The sequence below is a fragment of the Palaemon carinicauda genome, chromosome 7, assembly GCF_036898095.1.
Source record: "Palaemon carinicauda isolate YSFRI2023 chromosome 7, ASM3689809v2, whole genome shotgun sequence".
In the NCBI taxonomy this organism is placed as follows: Eukaryota; Metazoa; Arthropoda; class Malacostraca; order Decapoda; family Palaemonidae; genus Palaemon; species Palaemon carinicauda.
The window spans coordinates 23,404,149-23,420,334 of NC_090731.1; the positions used below are offsets into that span (position 1 = coordinate 23,404,149).

The 16,186-nt window shown below is 35.3% G+C and overlaps 1 long non-coding RNA gene across 1 annotated transcript in view; it reads left to right on the plus strand.

Annotated features, from left to right (window-relative positions):
• Nucleotides 1-1,124: 1,124 nt before the first annotated feature.
• LOC137643524 (uncharacterized) overlaps nt 1,125-16,186 on the plus strand; it is a 33,671-nt gene continuing 18,609 nt past the window's right edge. Inside the window, exon 1 of the long non-coding RNA XR_011044987.1 lies at nt 1,125-1,189. This is a non-coding gene — a long non-coding RNA (uncharacterized lncRNA). The remainder of the gene's footprint in view (nt 1,190-16,186) is intronic.

Sequence of the window (16,186 nt, forward strand, 5' to 3'; positions counted from 1 at the left end):
TAAGTAATATAATATTCATATCAGTAATTACTCATAATATTTAAGATAATAACTTTATACTAGAAGTAAATAAAAAAGTTTAAACGTCTGTTAAATATACTATAGTATCCCATATATTCGTTTTCTCTGTATAGAAAACCAAGTATCGTTTTCTTTGTTGATTTCCCGAAACTAGAGCGAGTAGCTGCGTTCATGAAGCAAATTTGAACAATATAAACAACTAGCTTACTTCACTCATGGAATTCATCCAAATTTCAAAAGCATACAATATTTCAACTAGTATGTCGTAGGGTTACCTAAATATTTCCTAGTCAAAATGTTTACTATATCGGAGGGTTACCTAAATATTTCTTAGCCAAATTGGAAGATTTTTAGTCACTGGAAAGATCTATAGAAACGCATTGTATTGTGGAGGTTTCTGATTGGTTCAAGTAAATTTCAAAAAGGGATCTCACTCTTACGAAATTTGTCCCCAAATCGGGAAATTTTGGTGATTTGTAGTTCATATTAAGGGTGTCTGGTTACTTACGATCTATTAGGAATTATTGGGAAAATTTAATGTTAGCACATTATAATTCCCAATGTTACTTAAATTGAAACGATAATTTTCCCCATAGATAGCCTATATAATATAAGTTAGATTATTCTAAGAATTAAATTACTGTGAATGTCTTGCGCTTTGTTAAGTTTTGATTGTGTATAATCCTCAATATAATTACGGAATTATGAACATATATTTCAAAACATATTGAAATTAAAATGCGGATAAGCTTCTAATTTACCACACACACACACACACACACACACACACACACACACACACACACACACACATATATATATATATATATATATATATATATATATATATATATATATATATATATATATATATATATATATATATATATTAGTTTTCGTGCTTTAACAGATACAATGTTTAAAAGTAAATACATAATACTATCATCATAGAGTCAGAGGGTCCGACATTATGCATAACATTTAGATTTGATTCAGTTGTGCTGAAGAATACTTGGGGAAAATTAGTTCTGATTTTGGGGAATTTTTAGGGATGGTCTAGGGACGTCTTTGGCAACTGTTGAATTGTGTAGAAACGCAATGCTGTCACAGACAGTGACGAAGAAAGACGTGTCTTTTAACTAGTGCTCCATTAAATATGAAGTCAATGGTAAGAACAAACTTTTCAAACTTTTGTTTCTTATGTTCTAACGGAAGTTTTTATTATTTCAAACGTCGGAGATTCGAATAAGCAGTGATTTTCTCTCAAAGTTTTCTATATTTTGCGATATATGTTATAGATGGCATTTGCGAAAATCGTTTTTAGCGTGCCATGAGTTCTAAATCACTTGAAGGTTGTGAAATGAGGTTAACCAACAGGGGCTGCATGTGTTTTCGCTTAAAAAAAGCATGACGCCGTTGCAGTGTGGTTTGAAATCCAATTAAGAACTTTATTACGTTGAACTGCAGGTGTTACCATAGGATGAAATTGAGATTTTACTAGTGTATGTGCCCGGCCCTGGGCTAAAATCCCGTAGTCCAATGCATGGGCGATATTTCATTTTTATTTGTTTCTGTAATTAGAAGGCCATACCCTCGTAAAGTCTGGTCAATGTTTTATATCATCCTGTCTTTTCTGAATTGATCAGATTTTTTTTTTCCTAAAGTGTCAAGCTATCGAATGAAATATAATGAACGACCGTGTTTTGTGCATAATTTTAGCCATGCTAAAAGATCTGTGAATTTTGAGTGATGTAGAATAGTTATTGATGGAAAGCGAACATACACCGAAAACCATCCATTAGTTGACATAAATGGGGGAAGTTGACCACTCACCATACACACCTTAATATATAGACACAAAATGATTAATCCTTTTAATATAAAATTAAATCTTTTATGGATACAGGTATGAATTTGACTGAAAATACATAGCCTATAGTCACTTCGATATACACAATTATTTTTAACATAACACTGTCTCACACAACGGTAGTCTAAGGAAATTCAGAATCTGTACTTTTTTTTTTTTAAATGAAAAATTTGATTCCCCCCTCGAAGTTTTGTTAAGTTTGGGAGCTAATAATCAGCCACGCGTACCAGTTATTTCCTGCTCTCTCTCTCTCTCTCTCTCTCTCTCTCTCTCTCTCTCTCTCTCTCTCCTCTCTCTCTCTCTCTCTCTCTCTCTCTCTGTCAGTTAATTTTTGCATTTATTCCTACATGAAAAATTAAGTTTCCCTCCGATATCTAGTCAAGTTTAGACAGCTAATTATCAGTCACGCCCACTAGTTATTTCCAGAACACACACTCTCTCTCTCTCTCTCTCTCTCTCTCTCTCTCTCTCTCTCTCTCTCTCTCTCTCTCCTCTCTCTCTCTCTCTCTCATAAAAACATATACAATTCTCGTATTTCATTTCAATCGAATATCTAAGAAGGTTCCTGGGTACTTCTTCCGTTTAAGTACTGCCTCGACCAGGGCAGTTTCCTTTCGATGTTCCTGAAACATTACTAGTTACATTACAATGTCCTTAGCTAAGTTAAACTGACATTGATAGCTCACTTTATCTCGAGCTTTAGCTTTAGGTACGCTCTCTTTCATAATTCTGATCGTATTTTTGGGTAGAAGTAAATTAAAGACATTCTTCATTAATGCATTTTAAAAACTATACGCTAAACAGGTCTTGATCATACTTACCTGGATGAATCTCTCTCTCTCTCTCTCTCTCTCTCTCTCTCTCTCTCTCTCTCTCTCTCTCTTTCGTGAATAATATTCCCAAGTCAAATCGCCGTCAATACTTCTGCCATCTTAAGTATGCATATGGGAATAAACTTTAGGTAAATAATGAGCTATAAAGTAATACCTTTCACTGTATATTATCCAACTTTTTTAGATACATGGATTACTGAGGTATTTTTATAACATTTGGCAATTTTTTTAGATTTCGGATGTATTATGAGGGCCATTCTTCTTAGTGTAATTAATGACGATTTTTTTTTTCTTTTTTTTTTTGTTTGATGAAGTAAATTGCTTGGAATACTTTTTTTCGGAAAGTCTCGTGGTTTTTAAAATTTACAAAGTCATTTGCTGGTGGTTGTTAAAAAATCTCTACATGAATTCATCAGCTGGGGGGGGGGGGGCAGGGTTGTCATTTTCCCCTCTAGTGTTAGAATCTGCCATGCCCTGCCCCCTCCCCCCCCCCCCTCTCTCTCTCTCTCTCTCTCATCCTCTCTCTCTCTCTCTCCTCTCTCTCTCTCTCCTCTCTCTCTCTCTCCTCTCTCTCTCAAACATAATTTACTTGAAGAATCTAAGCATGTAATTCCGTAAAACCACTCAATGTACATTTAGACGATGAAGTTGATACCCATATAACGTATTTATAGATTTAGATTAAACCCGCCTTATGCCGGCACGGGGACTTGTGAAAATAGTGTTTGGGGGAAATATGGGGCATAATTTAAACCCCTTAACACAGTATAGGCTACCAAACTAATTATGAAGTCAACTTGAAAGTAAAGACGGAAATTGCCATAATAAGCAATACAATTTGATTCAGTTTTATTTAAAGATATTTAGAAATTTAATTATCGACACGATTCATTTTGTATTAAATTTTCATCACTACACTTTTCACTCATTTAATGACTAAATAGGACGTCACTGGTATGGAAGTAGGCGTGGTTCCTTGTCTGTTTTTTCGACAAGTTACTCGGTGGTGTACTGGTGGTGGTTCGCAGTTTTGCTCAAGGTAGGAAGACGTCCAAACTCTAGTCAACGACTCTCCGACTGTAAAGGATAAAGTTTTTTCTTTAAAGAAAAAAAAAATGCCTTGCTTGGTGATCAACATATCGTCGATCTTTACTCAATATAAAGGTAATAGTTGACTCCATGTTGCAGTTCATCTTAAATGTCTAAATAACGATATGTAGTTATATGTGAAAATTCACCCCGGTGATGTTGTTATAGCAAAACGGGTTGCAAGTAATCCATATGATGCCATCAATACTGTCCTCATGCTCTTGTGGTCTTTATTACATAGTCAGAGGTCTGATGAAAACTGCACGTGTGTTCTCCAATTATAGGTGCTTAACTTAAGCGGGCCATACATTATCCAACTTGGTTGGACAACAATGTTGGGCAATTTTTTCTGCTCTAGAGCATACACTGTAAGACCAAGTCGTCCAACATTAGTTATAGATGTCGATCTGTAGTGAATAACATACTGATGGTGCAGTCTCATGGCAGTGGAAAATGTTAGGCTTACAACAACCTTCTGCAAGGGTTGAACAGCAATAAAAGAATAAAAAAATGATAGTTTATCATCATTAAGTAATATTCCTTATAAAAATGTATCAACGGAATATTGCATTCTTAGTAACATTTCCTTCAAACGATGAAAAATGAAAATGAAATATTGTATATTCATCCTTGAAGTTGAACCTATGTATACTACATTATTTTAAAAATACATCAACTAAATATTACATTGTTCAAAAAGTGTTTCCTTTATATAAAGCAAACTAAAAAATAAACTGTTTGTACCAAATGAATGTATTTTTATCCTTGAAGTTTAATCTAGGTATTCTACAACTAGTTAAGAGCTAATTTGGGTCTTGAAGAAGTTCAGTTATAGTATATTGACTCCCTTGTCTTATGTCAGTTGAGGCATTTTCATTGGATAGATGATAAGTGCATACAGGTTGGGTTGAAAATGGTCAACGGGGTTGATGCTCGAGTGCTTGACCCTGCTGGACGATAGTGACACAGAATCCAATGTTAACTGGTTTAATTGGCCCATTATAAGAATCTCATCAATAGCTTTTTTCGCATACAACTTTTGTGTCTCGTTCAGCTTTCTGTAGGATACAGCCCAGCTATCCTCATAAGTTGCGGCTTCGTTCTTCATGAGTTTCTGCTCTTTTATGAAATCTAAATGTTCGACAGCTTTTTGCAAAGAGTGATCTTTAGTTGTATCATGCGTAGCCCGCATTTTTCTCTTGGTACCTACAGTATTTCCAATTCCCTGGTCATCGCTCTCATCCAAATTACTATCTCCAGGTATCTGGATTTCTTGATCTCCTAAAAATCATGCAACAAATCGAAATACCATAAACTTGGTTCGTACATGTCATCATTGCCCCCACTAGACTTTTCAGACTTTTCCTTCTTATTTAATTCCCTCCTATAACAAGTTCAAATATTTTTTTTAAACCATCTAGAGTGGCATTGCTAACCATTTCCTTCAAGTTATTCAACAGTACTTCCCATGCTTTATTTCGTTTGTTTTTATCTTGATATTCTTCGCTTTTCACTTTCCAAATCGTAGGTAAACTTCTGTATGTATCAATGAAACTTCTCCACTGTTCAGTGTCATTTATATTTGCCATCACGTCTATTTAACACTTTTATAAAACGGCTATTTCCAAAGAACGTCCCTTTAAAGCAAGAACTACACGCTATCAAACTAGGCTTCCAACTGATGTTGGTTGTGATGTTGTACAACTTGCCCATACACTGTCAAAAAGGTTGTACAACATGAGGCCACGCCCCCTTAAAATCAAAGCTGCTTTGATTCTCTCCAACCAAACCAACCAACCAAAATCCTGTTGTACAACCTGCCCATACACTGTCTAACATTTCATACAACCCAACCAAGTTGTACAACAAGTTGGATAATGTATGGGCCGCTTTAATTATTTTTAATTTCCAATGGAAAGACTTGGCAAATATTCAAGAAACATATGTAGTCTTTAAAAGATTTGCTACTAACATAGGTATACAGTGTATATGGCTTCTGTTAAATGTGGTTATTAAGGACCCCCGCACGTGTTGAGTGAAAATTAGGCGTAGATTACATAGTTTTAACCCTGGAAGAATTATTAGAGATGTTATAATAAAGGTTAATCTAACGTGCGGTATAATTTTTTGCGAGGTGAAAAGACTGAAGTGCATTGTTAAATATAATATCGTAACGCTACAACCCTAGTTTGAAAGGCAGAAGCTACAAGCCCAAGGGCTCCAAAGCAGCCCGGTAAGGAAATAAAATAAGGAAATAAGTAAAATATGTAAAATATCTTAAGACCAGTAACGACGTTAAAATAGACCTGTTTTGTATAGAATATGAAAATAGACACGTCAACTTGTTCAACAACAAAAAAACATATGCAATAAGTTCTCCCGTAACACAAAAGTGTTAATGTTTAATAACTATTTCCAGTAATCACTTTTCCGTAAGCAGGGGAAAACACTGCACTGCACCCAAAACCGTTGAATATAGGCTGTGAATTATCCAATAGCGTCAATTTCCCTTTAAAGTTATCATTCAGGGACCAAAAGATAATGAGGACCAAGGCAATCTTGGCCATCCTGGCCATGCGGCCATAATAGTGAGTTTTCCCATACCAGTGTCAGAAATGGGCTTATAGCATCTTGCTTTTGCAACTAGGGTTGTAGCTTGGCCAGTAATAATGTTTTCTGTGACACCGAATCCGGCGAGAGATCTTGCTTGGGTTGATGGCCATAAATGGTTTCTTACAGTTTGTCCCTACGGCGAACTTAAAGGTTTTGGCTTGTTACAATTTGTCCCTAAGGTGAACTTAAAGGTTTTGGCTTGTTACAGTTTGTCCCTAAGGTGAACCTAAAGATTGTCTTTTTACAGTTCGTCCCTAAGGTTTACTTGAAGGTTATGGATTCTTGCAGTTTGTCCCTAATGTGAACTAAAAGGTTATGGCATCTTACAGTTTGTCCCTAAAGTGAACTGAAAGGTTATGGCTTCTTACAGTATGTCCCCAAGGTGAACTGAAAGGTTATATCTTCTTACAGTTTGTCCCTAAGGTGAACTTGAAGGTTTTTGTTTTGAAACTGAAGTACGATTTAGGTTAGTGTTAATCCGTTCTTTACATTAGCACAGATTTTTGCGATTACTTTTATATGCTGGTTGGAGAGGCATACAGTAGTAGGTTAGAACGCATTTACTACTGCATTCTGAATGGTATGAATCTGGGTATTAGGGGGGAAAGGGAGTAAGCATGACCTCACACAACCATGTCCCATTCTATCACCCAACTATCCCTCAGCGAACCGCCAATCCCCCAGTGAACACCCCCCCCCCCCCCTTTGATTTCTTAGGTACCCTTATTACTCCTCGAGACGTGAATAATTAACCCGTTAATTGTGTTTCTTACATTCTCCTTTTAAAAACGTCATGTTAATCGTGATATTAAATTCCCTTAGCTAACGTACGAGCTGAAAAAAAGGAAGCTGTACTTAGATACTCATAGCATTGATTTTTTATACAATTCTTCAGACTAACATATAATGGAAAAGACATTTTCTCTTTTTTACGATACGATTGCATATAATATTTGCCCTCAAAGATTGATGAATATATTCTTTTATGTTGATTTAGCTCTTATGTAAAAATTACACATCATTTGATACGAATTTTATCTACTGTCTACTTAAAAAAAAAAACAAGATCTTTGCAAATACATGCATAATAGACTTCTTTACATTATTCTCATCGTCAAGTCTATTTAAATTTTAGAATTTCAAGAAAAGTATTTAAAGTTCTATATATTTTACCATAAAATCTACCCAGTACAAATAATTTCCTTTTGCAACGTTAATCATTTTAATAAACTGGTGCTTCGTATATCATGAAATATCACAAATGTATTTGAAAAAAAAAGTTTAGGGGGTAATTTGGTACTAATTCGTATAATTTCAACTTCAATTTTCATGGGATTTTGGAGTATGATTTTGATGAGAACTGATTTTGGTAAATCTGGTGTAAGCCACTTGTATTATTTTCAGGAAGCCGAGATTTCAAAATATAATTGAACGAACTAAACAAATCATAGAGCCTTTACGTTAGTTATCACGTGATTGCTTTGATTAGCTTAAGAACGTAACCGTTAATTGTGGAGATAGGATAAGGTTGTAAAGGCTTATTAAAATTCTCTCTCTCTCTCTCTCTCTCTCTCTCTCTCTCTCCTCTTCTCTCTCTCCTCTCTCTCTCTCTCTCTCTCTCTCTCTCTCTCTCTCTAAAAATTTAAGTTTGAATAACTTATTAGCGTTGTTCTGGTGTTACATACAGATCCCACTCACTATAATAATTGTTACTTGCTGCCTAAATGCAAACCTTTCGGTTTTATTTATTAATCAAAATGAATAGGGTTTGTATGAATGAGCTAAATACATATTTTGAAACTTAACTACATAATTTTCATTTAATTATCTTGATAGCTTACTACCTAATTTACTTTAATGACTGTTTTACTGGTCCTAGGTTTGGTAGTAGGTTGGCCAGGGGCACCAGCCGCCCGTTGAGATACTACCACTAGAGAGGTATTGGATCCTTTGACTGGCCAGACAGTATTGCATTGGACCCCTCTCTCTAGTCACGGCTTATTTTTTCTTTGCCTACACTTACACAGAATAGTCTGGCCTATTCTTTACATATTCTCGTCTTTCCTCATACATCTGACAACAATGAGATACTTAACACTTCTTCACCCAAGGGGTTAATTACTGCACTGCAATTTGTTCAGTGTACTTTCCTCTTGGTAAGGGTAGAAGAGACTCTTTAGCTATGGTAAGCAGCTCTTCTAGGAGAAGGACACTCCAAAATTAAACCATTGTCCTCTAGTCTTGGGTAGTGCCATAACCTCTGTACCATGGTCTTCCACTGTCTTGGGTTAGAGTTCTCTTGCTTGGGGGTACACTCGGGCACACTATTCTATCTTATTTTTTTTTCTTCCTCTTGTTTTTTTGAAATGCTGTGTTGGGCAGGCTTAATAGATGGGCCATGGATGCCTGGTGGTTTATCAAGAGGTTGTCTTTTCCTTTTTTCCCGATTTTTTCTTCTCAAAACCATCCTTACTGTCCTCCCTTCAGTTGAAGTGGCTATCCTGGAGGGTATTTAGCCTTGCATGGTGTATCGGCTCCTCCATGTTGACCAGTTTTTCCGACTTTTTACTATAGTCTATGGATATCATCAATCACTTTTATTATTATTCTGTACATATTGTTTTTGTTTTAATTCTTGTTAATCTAGTTTTTAAGTATGATGTCTCTTTTTTATTTCTATTAATTCTTATGCTGTCTGGAGACATTGAGCGAAATCCGGGACCAGTACGTCCTAGATTTCGTCAATGTGGTCTTCTGTATTGCAATATTCGTGGTCTTCATGCAAATATCCGAGACCTTACAGTTGCGTCCAGACAGTATGATATTCTTTTGTGCTCAGAAACTTTGGTTTCTAATATGAGGCACTCATCTGAGCTCCTTATAACTGGTTTTAAGAAGCCAATAATTCTGAAACGTGATTCCATTCCTAGGGCCAGGGGAATGGCGGTGTATATTAGGACCGAGTACCCTGCTTCTCATAAGTCCTGCTATCAATGTGGATGTCATGAGATTCAGGTAATAAAAGTTTGTGGCAGGCATAACAACTTTTATTTGTGTTCAATCTACCGGAATCCAGACTTGGATGATTCTATCTTCGATTGTCTTCTTTCCATTATGGCTAAGATACAAGAAGATGATAGAAAGGCTTCGTTTGTCTTTGTTGGTGATTTTAATGCTCACCATAGGGAGTGGTTGAGTTCTATCTCTCCTACCGATCGCCATGGCTTAAGAGCTTTAGACTTTGCCTCGGAATCAGGCTGTGAGCAAATCATAAATGAAGCTACTCGCAGGTCTGGTAATTGCTTGGACCTCGTATACACTGACTCCCCTGGCGTTATAACTAGTAAGGTTGGTTCTCCAGTCGGGACTTCTGATCATGCCTTGATTTCATTATTAGTGAAGACTGAGCAGCCTGTCCCTGATATATCATATTCTTGTAAAATTTATATGAAATCCCAAGCAGACTGGAATGGGATTTTGCATGATCTTTTGTGCTTGAATTGGTCACAATTATATAATAGTGTAGATCCTGTTGTCCCTTTGAATGAAAATCTAGTCAATATAATTGATAGGCGTATCCCTTCTCGTGTGCTAAGGTACCGAGTGAAGGACAAACCGTGCTTCAATGATGATTGTAGACGTGCTTATTTGGAGAAGCAGGAGGCCTATCACCTTTGGAAGGGTAACAGATCAGATTTGACCCTGGAACAACTATACTCAGCTTCGAGCTTTTGCTCAGAGACTTTATGCCTCAACTGAAAAGGAGTACAATTTAATCATAAAAGAAACCCTCTCTGGTACAACTCAAGAACATAAATGGGTGGTCTACTCTTAAATCTGCACTCTTTGGTGTAGATGCAACAGTTCCTCCTTTACTTAAACCAGATGGCTCAGTCACTCACTGTCCAAAGGAAAAGGCAACCCTTTTGGCTGATGTTTTTGACAGTAAGCAGAGTAATGAAAAACTTGAACTTCCTCATTCCTGTTTTCCTGAGGCTAAACTAACTAGTTTAGCTTTTCGATCTCGTGAGATTAAAGCTCTGTTGATGGACTTTGATGCTTATGGAGGTGTAGACCCTAATGGTATTTTTCCTTTGTTTTTCATAAAGACAGCAGATTTCTTAGCTCCAAAGTTATCTGTTATTTTACGCAAGTTAGCAAGAAGAGGAGCTTTTAGCACTTGTTGGAGAATTGGTAATGTTACTCCTCTATGTAAATGTGTTTTGTGGTAGCTCAAGTCCCACTGATTACCGCCCAATTTCCATAACTCCCATATTATCTAAAGTTTTTGAACGTCTTCTGGCAAAACGTCTTAATAGGTTTGCTGAAGGTAATTATCTATTTCCTAGTTTGCAATTTGGTTTTCGGAAAGGCCTTGGAGCATGTGATGCCCTTCTTACAATCTCTAATGCAGTACAGAAATCCCTTGATTGTGGTCGGGAAGTTCGTATGATTGGCCTTGATTTTAGTGCTGCCTTTGACCGTGTTAATCATGAGGCCCTTGTTTTCAAACTGAAACAGTTGGGAGTGGGGGGGCCGTTTCTTAGCATTATTATTGATTTTTTAAGTAGTAGATCTCAAAGAGTTGTTGTTGATGGGCACCATAGTGAGTATAGGAATGTGATATCCGGTGTTCCACAGGGTAGTGTTCTTGGCCATTACTTTTCATACTATATACACATGACATGTGGTTTGGCCTAGAAAATAAGCTTGTTGCATATGCAGATGATGCTACTCTCTTTGCATCAATTCCATCCCCTGAATGTAGATCTGGGGTTGGTGAATCCCTTAATAGAGATTTAGCTAAAATTAGTGCATGGTGCAAATTATGGGGTATGAAGTTGAATCCTAACAAAACTCAAAGTATGATTGTAAGTAGGTCAAGGACGGTGGCTCCTCAGCATCCGGATCTCAGTATTGATAATGTTTCTTTAAATTTGTATGACTCTTTCAAAATTTTAGGTGTGATTCTTGACAGCAAATTTACTTTTGAGAAACATATGTCTGTGTCTTCTTCAATTGCACAAAAAATTGGCTTATTGAGAAAGTCTTTTAAGATATTCGGTGATCAATCTATTCTGAAGAAGTGTTTTAATTCTTTTATTCTACCTTGTTTTGAGTATTGTTCTCCTGTCTGGTCTTCAGCTGCTGATTCTCATCTTAATTTGTTGGACAGAAACTTACGGGCTATTAAATTTCTTATTCCTGATCTAGATATTAATCTCTAGCACCCGTCGATCAATTAGTTCATTATGCATGTTGCATAAGATTTTTCATAACTCTGACCGTCCTATACATTCAGATCTCCCTGGACAATTCTATCCTGTTCGTAATACTAGGCAGGCAGTTAATTCTAATAGCCAGGCCTTCTCCATCATAAGACTCAATACTACGCAGTACTCAAGAAGTTTTATTCCAGCTGTTACCAAGTTGTGGAATGATCTTCCTAATCGGGTTGTTGAATCAGTAGAACTTCAAAAGTTCAAAGTTGGAGCAAATGCTTTTTTGTTGACCAGGCGGACAGGAGTCTTTTTATAGTTTATATATGACATATTTGTTGTTGACGTTGTTAATAGTTTATATATGATATATCTCTTCTGACATTACTTTTTTTGAATGATTTATTGTTAATTTGTTCTCTTCAGTTATTTATTTCCTTTCCTCACTGGGCTATTTTTCCCTATTGGAGCCCCTGGGCTTATAGCATCTTGCTTTTCCAATTAGGGTTGTAGCTTTGGATAGTAATAATAATAATAATAATAATAATAATAATATACTGCAGGGGAAACCACCTCTTTTCAAGCTCTTCGCATTCTGTTTATCTAATATATTAGGCATTTAGCATTTCACACAGCATATTGCATGTTTATTGTCAAATTCACATTACGGAGGCTCTTAAAAAAATCTTCAGTTTCCTCTCGAGAGCCTTAATATCTTCAGTTTTTCGGAAGTTTAGTGTAAATATTTTCTAAAACATCCTCAATGTTTGTAACAAATTTGTATTTCATTACATTTACCTTAGTCCTGCTTCAAAGGAGGCCTCTCCCCCCACGAGTAGTAGGTATCTTGATTATGCCGTAACATTTACTTGATAAGCAACTGGCAAGATTAGTTTTGCCATATGCTTGGAACGTGGAAGACTGACCAATCGCTTACCAGTTGTCAAAAGGGAGTTACTCTCCTAAGAACTGGATTTAACGCATTTCGGGGCCTAATTGAAAGCCATATATATATATATATATATATATATATATATATATATATATATATATATATATATATATATATATATATATATATATATATATATATATATATATATATATATATATATATATATATATATATATATATATATATATATATACATATATATATATATATATATATATATATATATATATATATATATATATATATATATATATATATATATATATATATATATATATATATATATATTAATTTTGTCTATATGACAATCTTCAACGAATTTCCCATTTGGCAGTAGGTGAGAATTTGCCTGTAAATGGTGATAATTCAATCTAAAAAAGCAAAACATCATGGAATATCCTCAAATCATATACTGTTTGACAAATCTATACGAGTCAGTCAAGAATGCTTAATTTCGAACGAAGCGAGCCACTTGGGAACAGAAACCAATTGGAGGATGCGATATAGATTATAAGTAATTATGTAATACTTTAATTTAGCCCCCAAGTACATGAACCATATATTTTTTCAAATGCTCATCTTATGCTTCCATTTCTTACTATTATTACTGGTACAAACTTGTCATTTTTGGAGTTTCCCCTCCCTCCAAAATAAAAGTTCCCACTGTGGTCCCCCATTATATTTATTTCTAAGGATGTCTTGTATTTACAAAAAAAAAAAAAAAAAAAAAAATTCCAACTTATTTCAAGGTCAAATTCATTTTTAAAACACTGAAGTAGGTGCGTAATATTTAATTTTAGGTCTTGAATTCGTCCCTGATTAAAACTATATACCATATTTTTTCTTATCGCATTACTCTGTAACATAGAATAGGATTAAATTTCCCACCTATTCTGACGGCCATAAATAGCTTATTACAACTGGTTAATTTCAAAACAGATTGCTATCCAAGTCCTGAAATTAGTGAATGAGAAATTTTAAGTGTCTTGATATTAAAAGGATTGTCCCCCTAACTACAGAAACATATCACTGAAAAATAATAGTTTGCTGCGAAATAGAAGCTCTGTTCTTTCTTAGTAACAGTAAGAAAAAGTTTGTTCGATCTTAATATTCGATTTTGCAGTGAAAAATCATGCGCGTCCAACCCTGAGAGATTTTGGATTGCCATATACTCATTTATATTAATTTAGTTTTCCGCACGACAGTGAGTGTTACGAATTACGTTAATATACCTCCAATCAACTGACCTCGAGACATTATAAAAATTCCTCTTGAACGCGATTGCTATAATCTTTTATTAACTTTCTCTTTCGCTATAACGGCTGTCTTCCTGGTTCTATTGCACAAAGTATTTAGAGGAACATTGTGAAATAAAACTTAAGAAAATGAGAAATGAAGGTTATTGTATAAGAAATGTGACCTTTAAACACAGAGTTTTAATATACATGATGAAAATAACAATACAAACTGTGATAATTTTGTTTAATCACTTTATCTGAGAGGGGATGATTCCATTATATTCCTAATTGCGACAAAGAACAAAAGGGCTTCTAAAATGAGAGAGAGAGAGAGAGAGAGAGAGAGAGAGAGAGAGAGAGAGAGAGAGAGAGAGAGAGAGAGAGAGAGAGAGAGAGAGAAATTCTTAGGAATGTCCTTCGATTAGAGATTTGAACCAGAAAGATATATATATATATATATATATATATATATATATATATATATATATATATATATATATATATATATATATATATATAAAATATATAATATAATATATATATATATATATATATATATATATATATATATATATATATATATATATATATATATATATATATATATATATATATATATAGATGGACGCATTATATTAACTGCTGTAGAATGCAGAGGTTACTTACCAAATACTTTAAAATGGGAGCTGTAATTTTGTTCATTTTTAGTCACCAGTACATTTTAAATGTGCAACTTGAAGTGTGGTTTCTCGTAATTGACAGTCTTCCTCTTATATAGATCCTTATTGCCTTATAATTTATTTTTTGTTACGTAAGATTCCAGTGAGAATTCTTGCCTATGCTGGCTCAGAGTCCTTTTGATAGTCTGGCATTTTGGTAAACATTAATGGTTTTGTCATATACTGTACTTCAGTTGCTTCGTCAATTGCTTACTGGTCACGCTTGAGTAGTGATGATAGATCAGATTTGATTATAGTGGGATTGAAAACTGTAAAATCTACGGAAATTTCTATAAAAAATGTTTAGTTTAGCTGGTTACTTTTGAATATACTGTGTTATTTGTGTTCGTGTTCTTGGACCTACACACTGAATTTGAAAATGAAATATCTTAAGCCTTTGTGAATTATCCTTAAAAATCTTAAGAAGTCTGAAAACAAGGCTGTAATTTTAGAAATACAATTCTCATTTCAACATTATTACAATTAAAACTTACAATTATATAAAGATTATATGAATTATATAAACTGCGCTTGCTACGCTCTGTTTGAAGGCTTAAAGGTTTAGAGGCCACTCATGAATGGTAGGGGTAATGGACAGTGACATTGCCCTATCGAGCAGGACAATGGCCCAGAGACTGGCTATATACACACATGATCAGCGCCCAAGCCCCCTCTCAACCCAAGCTAGGACCAAGGAGGGCCAGGCAATGGCTGCTGGTGACTCGGCAGATAGATATATAGGCGCCCCCCCTAAACCCCCATCCGTAGCTCACAAGGGTGGCGAGGTTGCAGCGACCAAAGGAACTAACGAGTTTGAGCGGGACCTTAACCGTTGTCTAGCGTTCACCAGTCAGGCACGTTACCACACCGGCCACCACAACCATGTTCCATGAAGTATTAAGAAATTAATATTTTCAGTTCTGAATTTAGTAGGACTGAATAGCCTGTAGAAGACTTTGGTAGTGCTGATTTAGATGGACCCTAGAGGACAACGGTGGTGTTGATTTAAAAGGACTATGGTAATAGTAAATTAGGTGGGCTAGGCCGCTAGAGAACCATCGTGGTGTAGATTTAGGAAGACTATAGAGCTCTAGGGCATAGCTTTGTTAGCTCCATAAAAGATCATGGTGGTGTTGCATTAGAAAGGTAAGAGGCACAATTTAAAGAAGCGAGTAGTTATAAATTACGAGCAAGCCCTTAAAGGTTGTTCCCGGGTCAAAGGGTGGGTTTGCAAGTTAGTATTAGACGTGGAAGTATGAATTGGAAATAGTTGATCTTGGGGATGGGTAGGATTGTTGCTATGAGGAATTCCACTGCATAATCGTTAATGTGATTAGGCAGGAACAGTATTATCGCCATATGTCGAAAATGTTGTGATTTTACCAATTAGAATAATTGAAATCCACAACTTTGACGTTTCATTATTCAGCGTTAAACCAAATGGGCCAAATACGATCATTCAAATCTTTGTAGTTTTGTGACTTGCCTGTTGTAAGTTTTGCCTTGCAATTAAACTTAGCAAATAAACATTTGACCAGTACCATAGAGAGTTACTAGCTGAAAATATAAAGTCGATCAAGGCCTATTGTATATTATCTTGCTAAAATGCTTTACCGATGGCTCTGCATA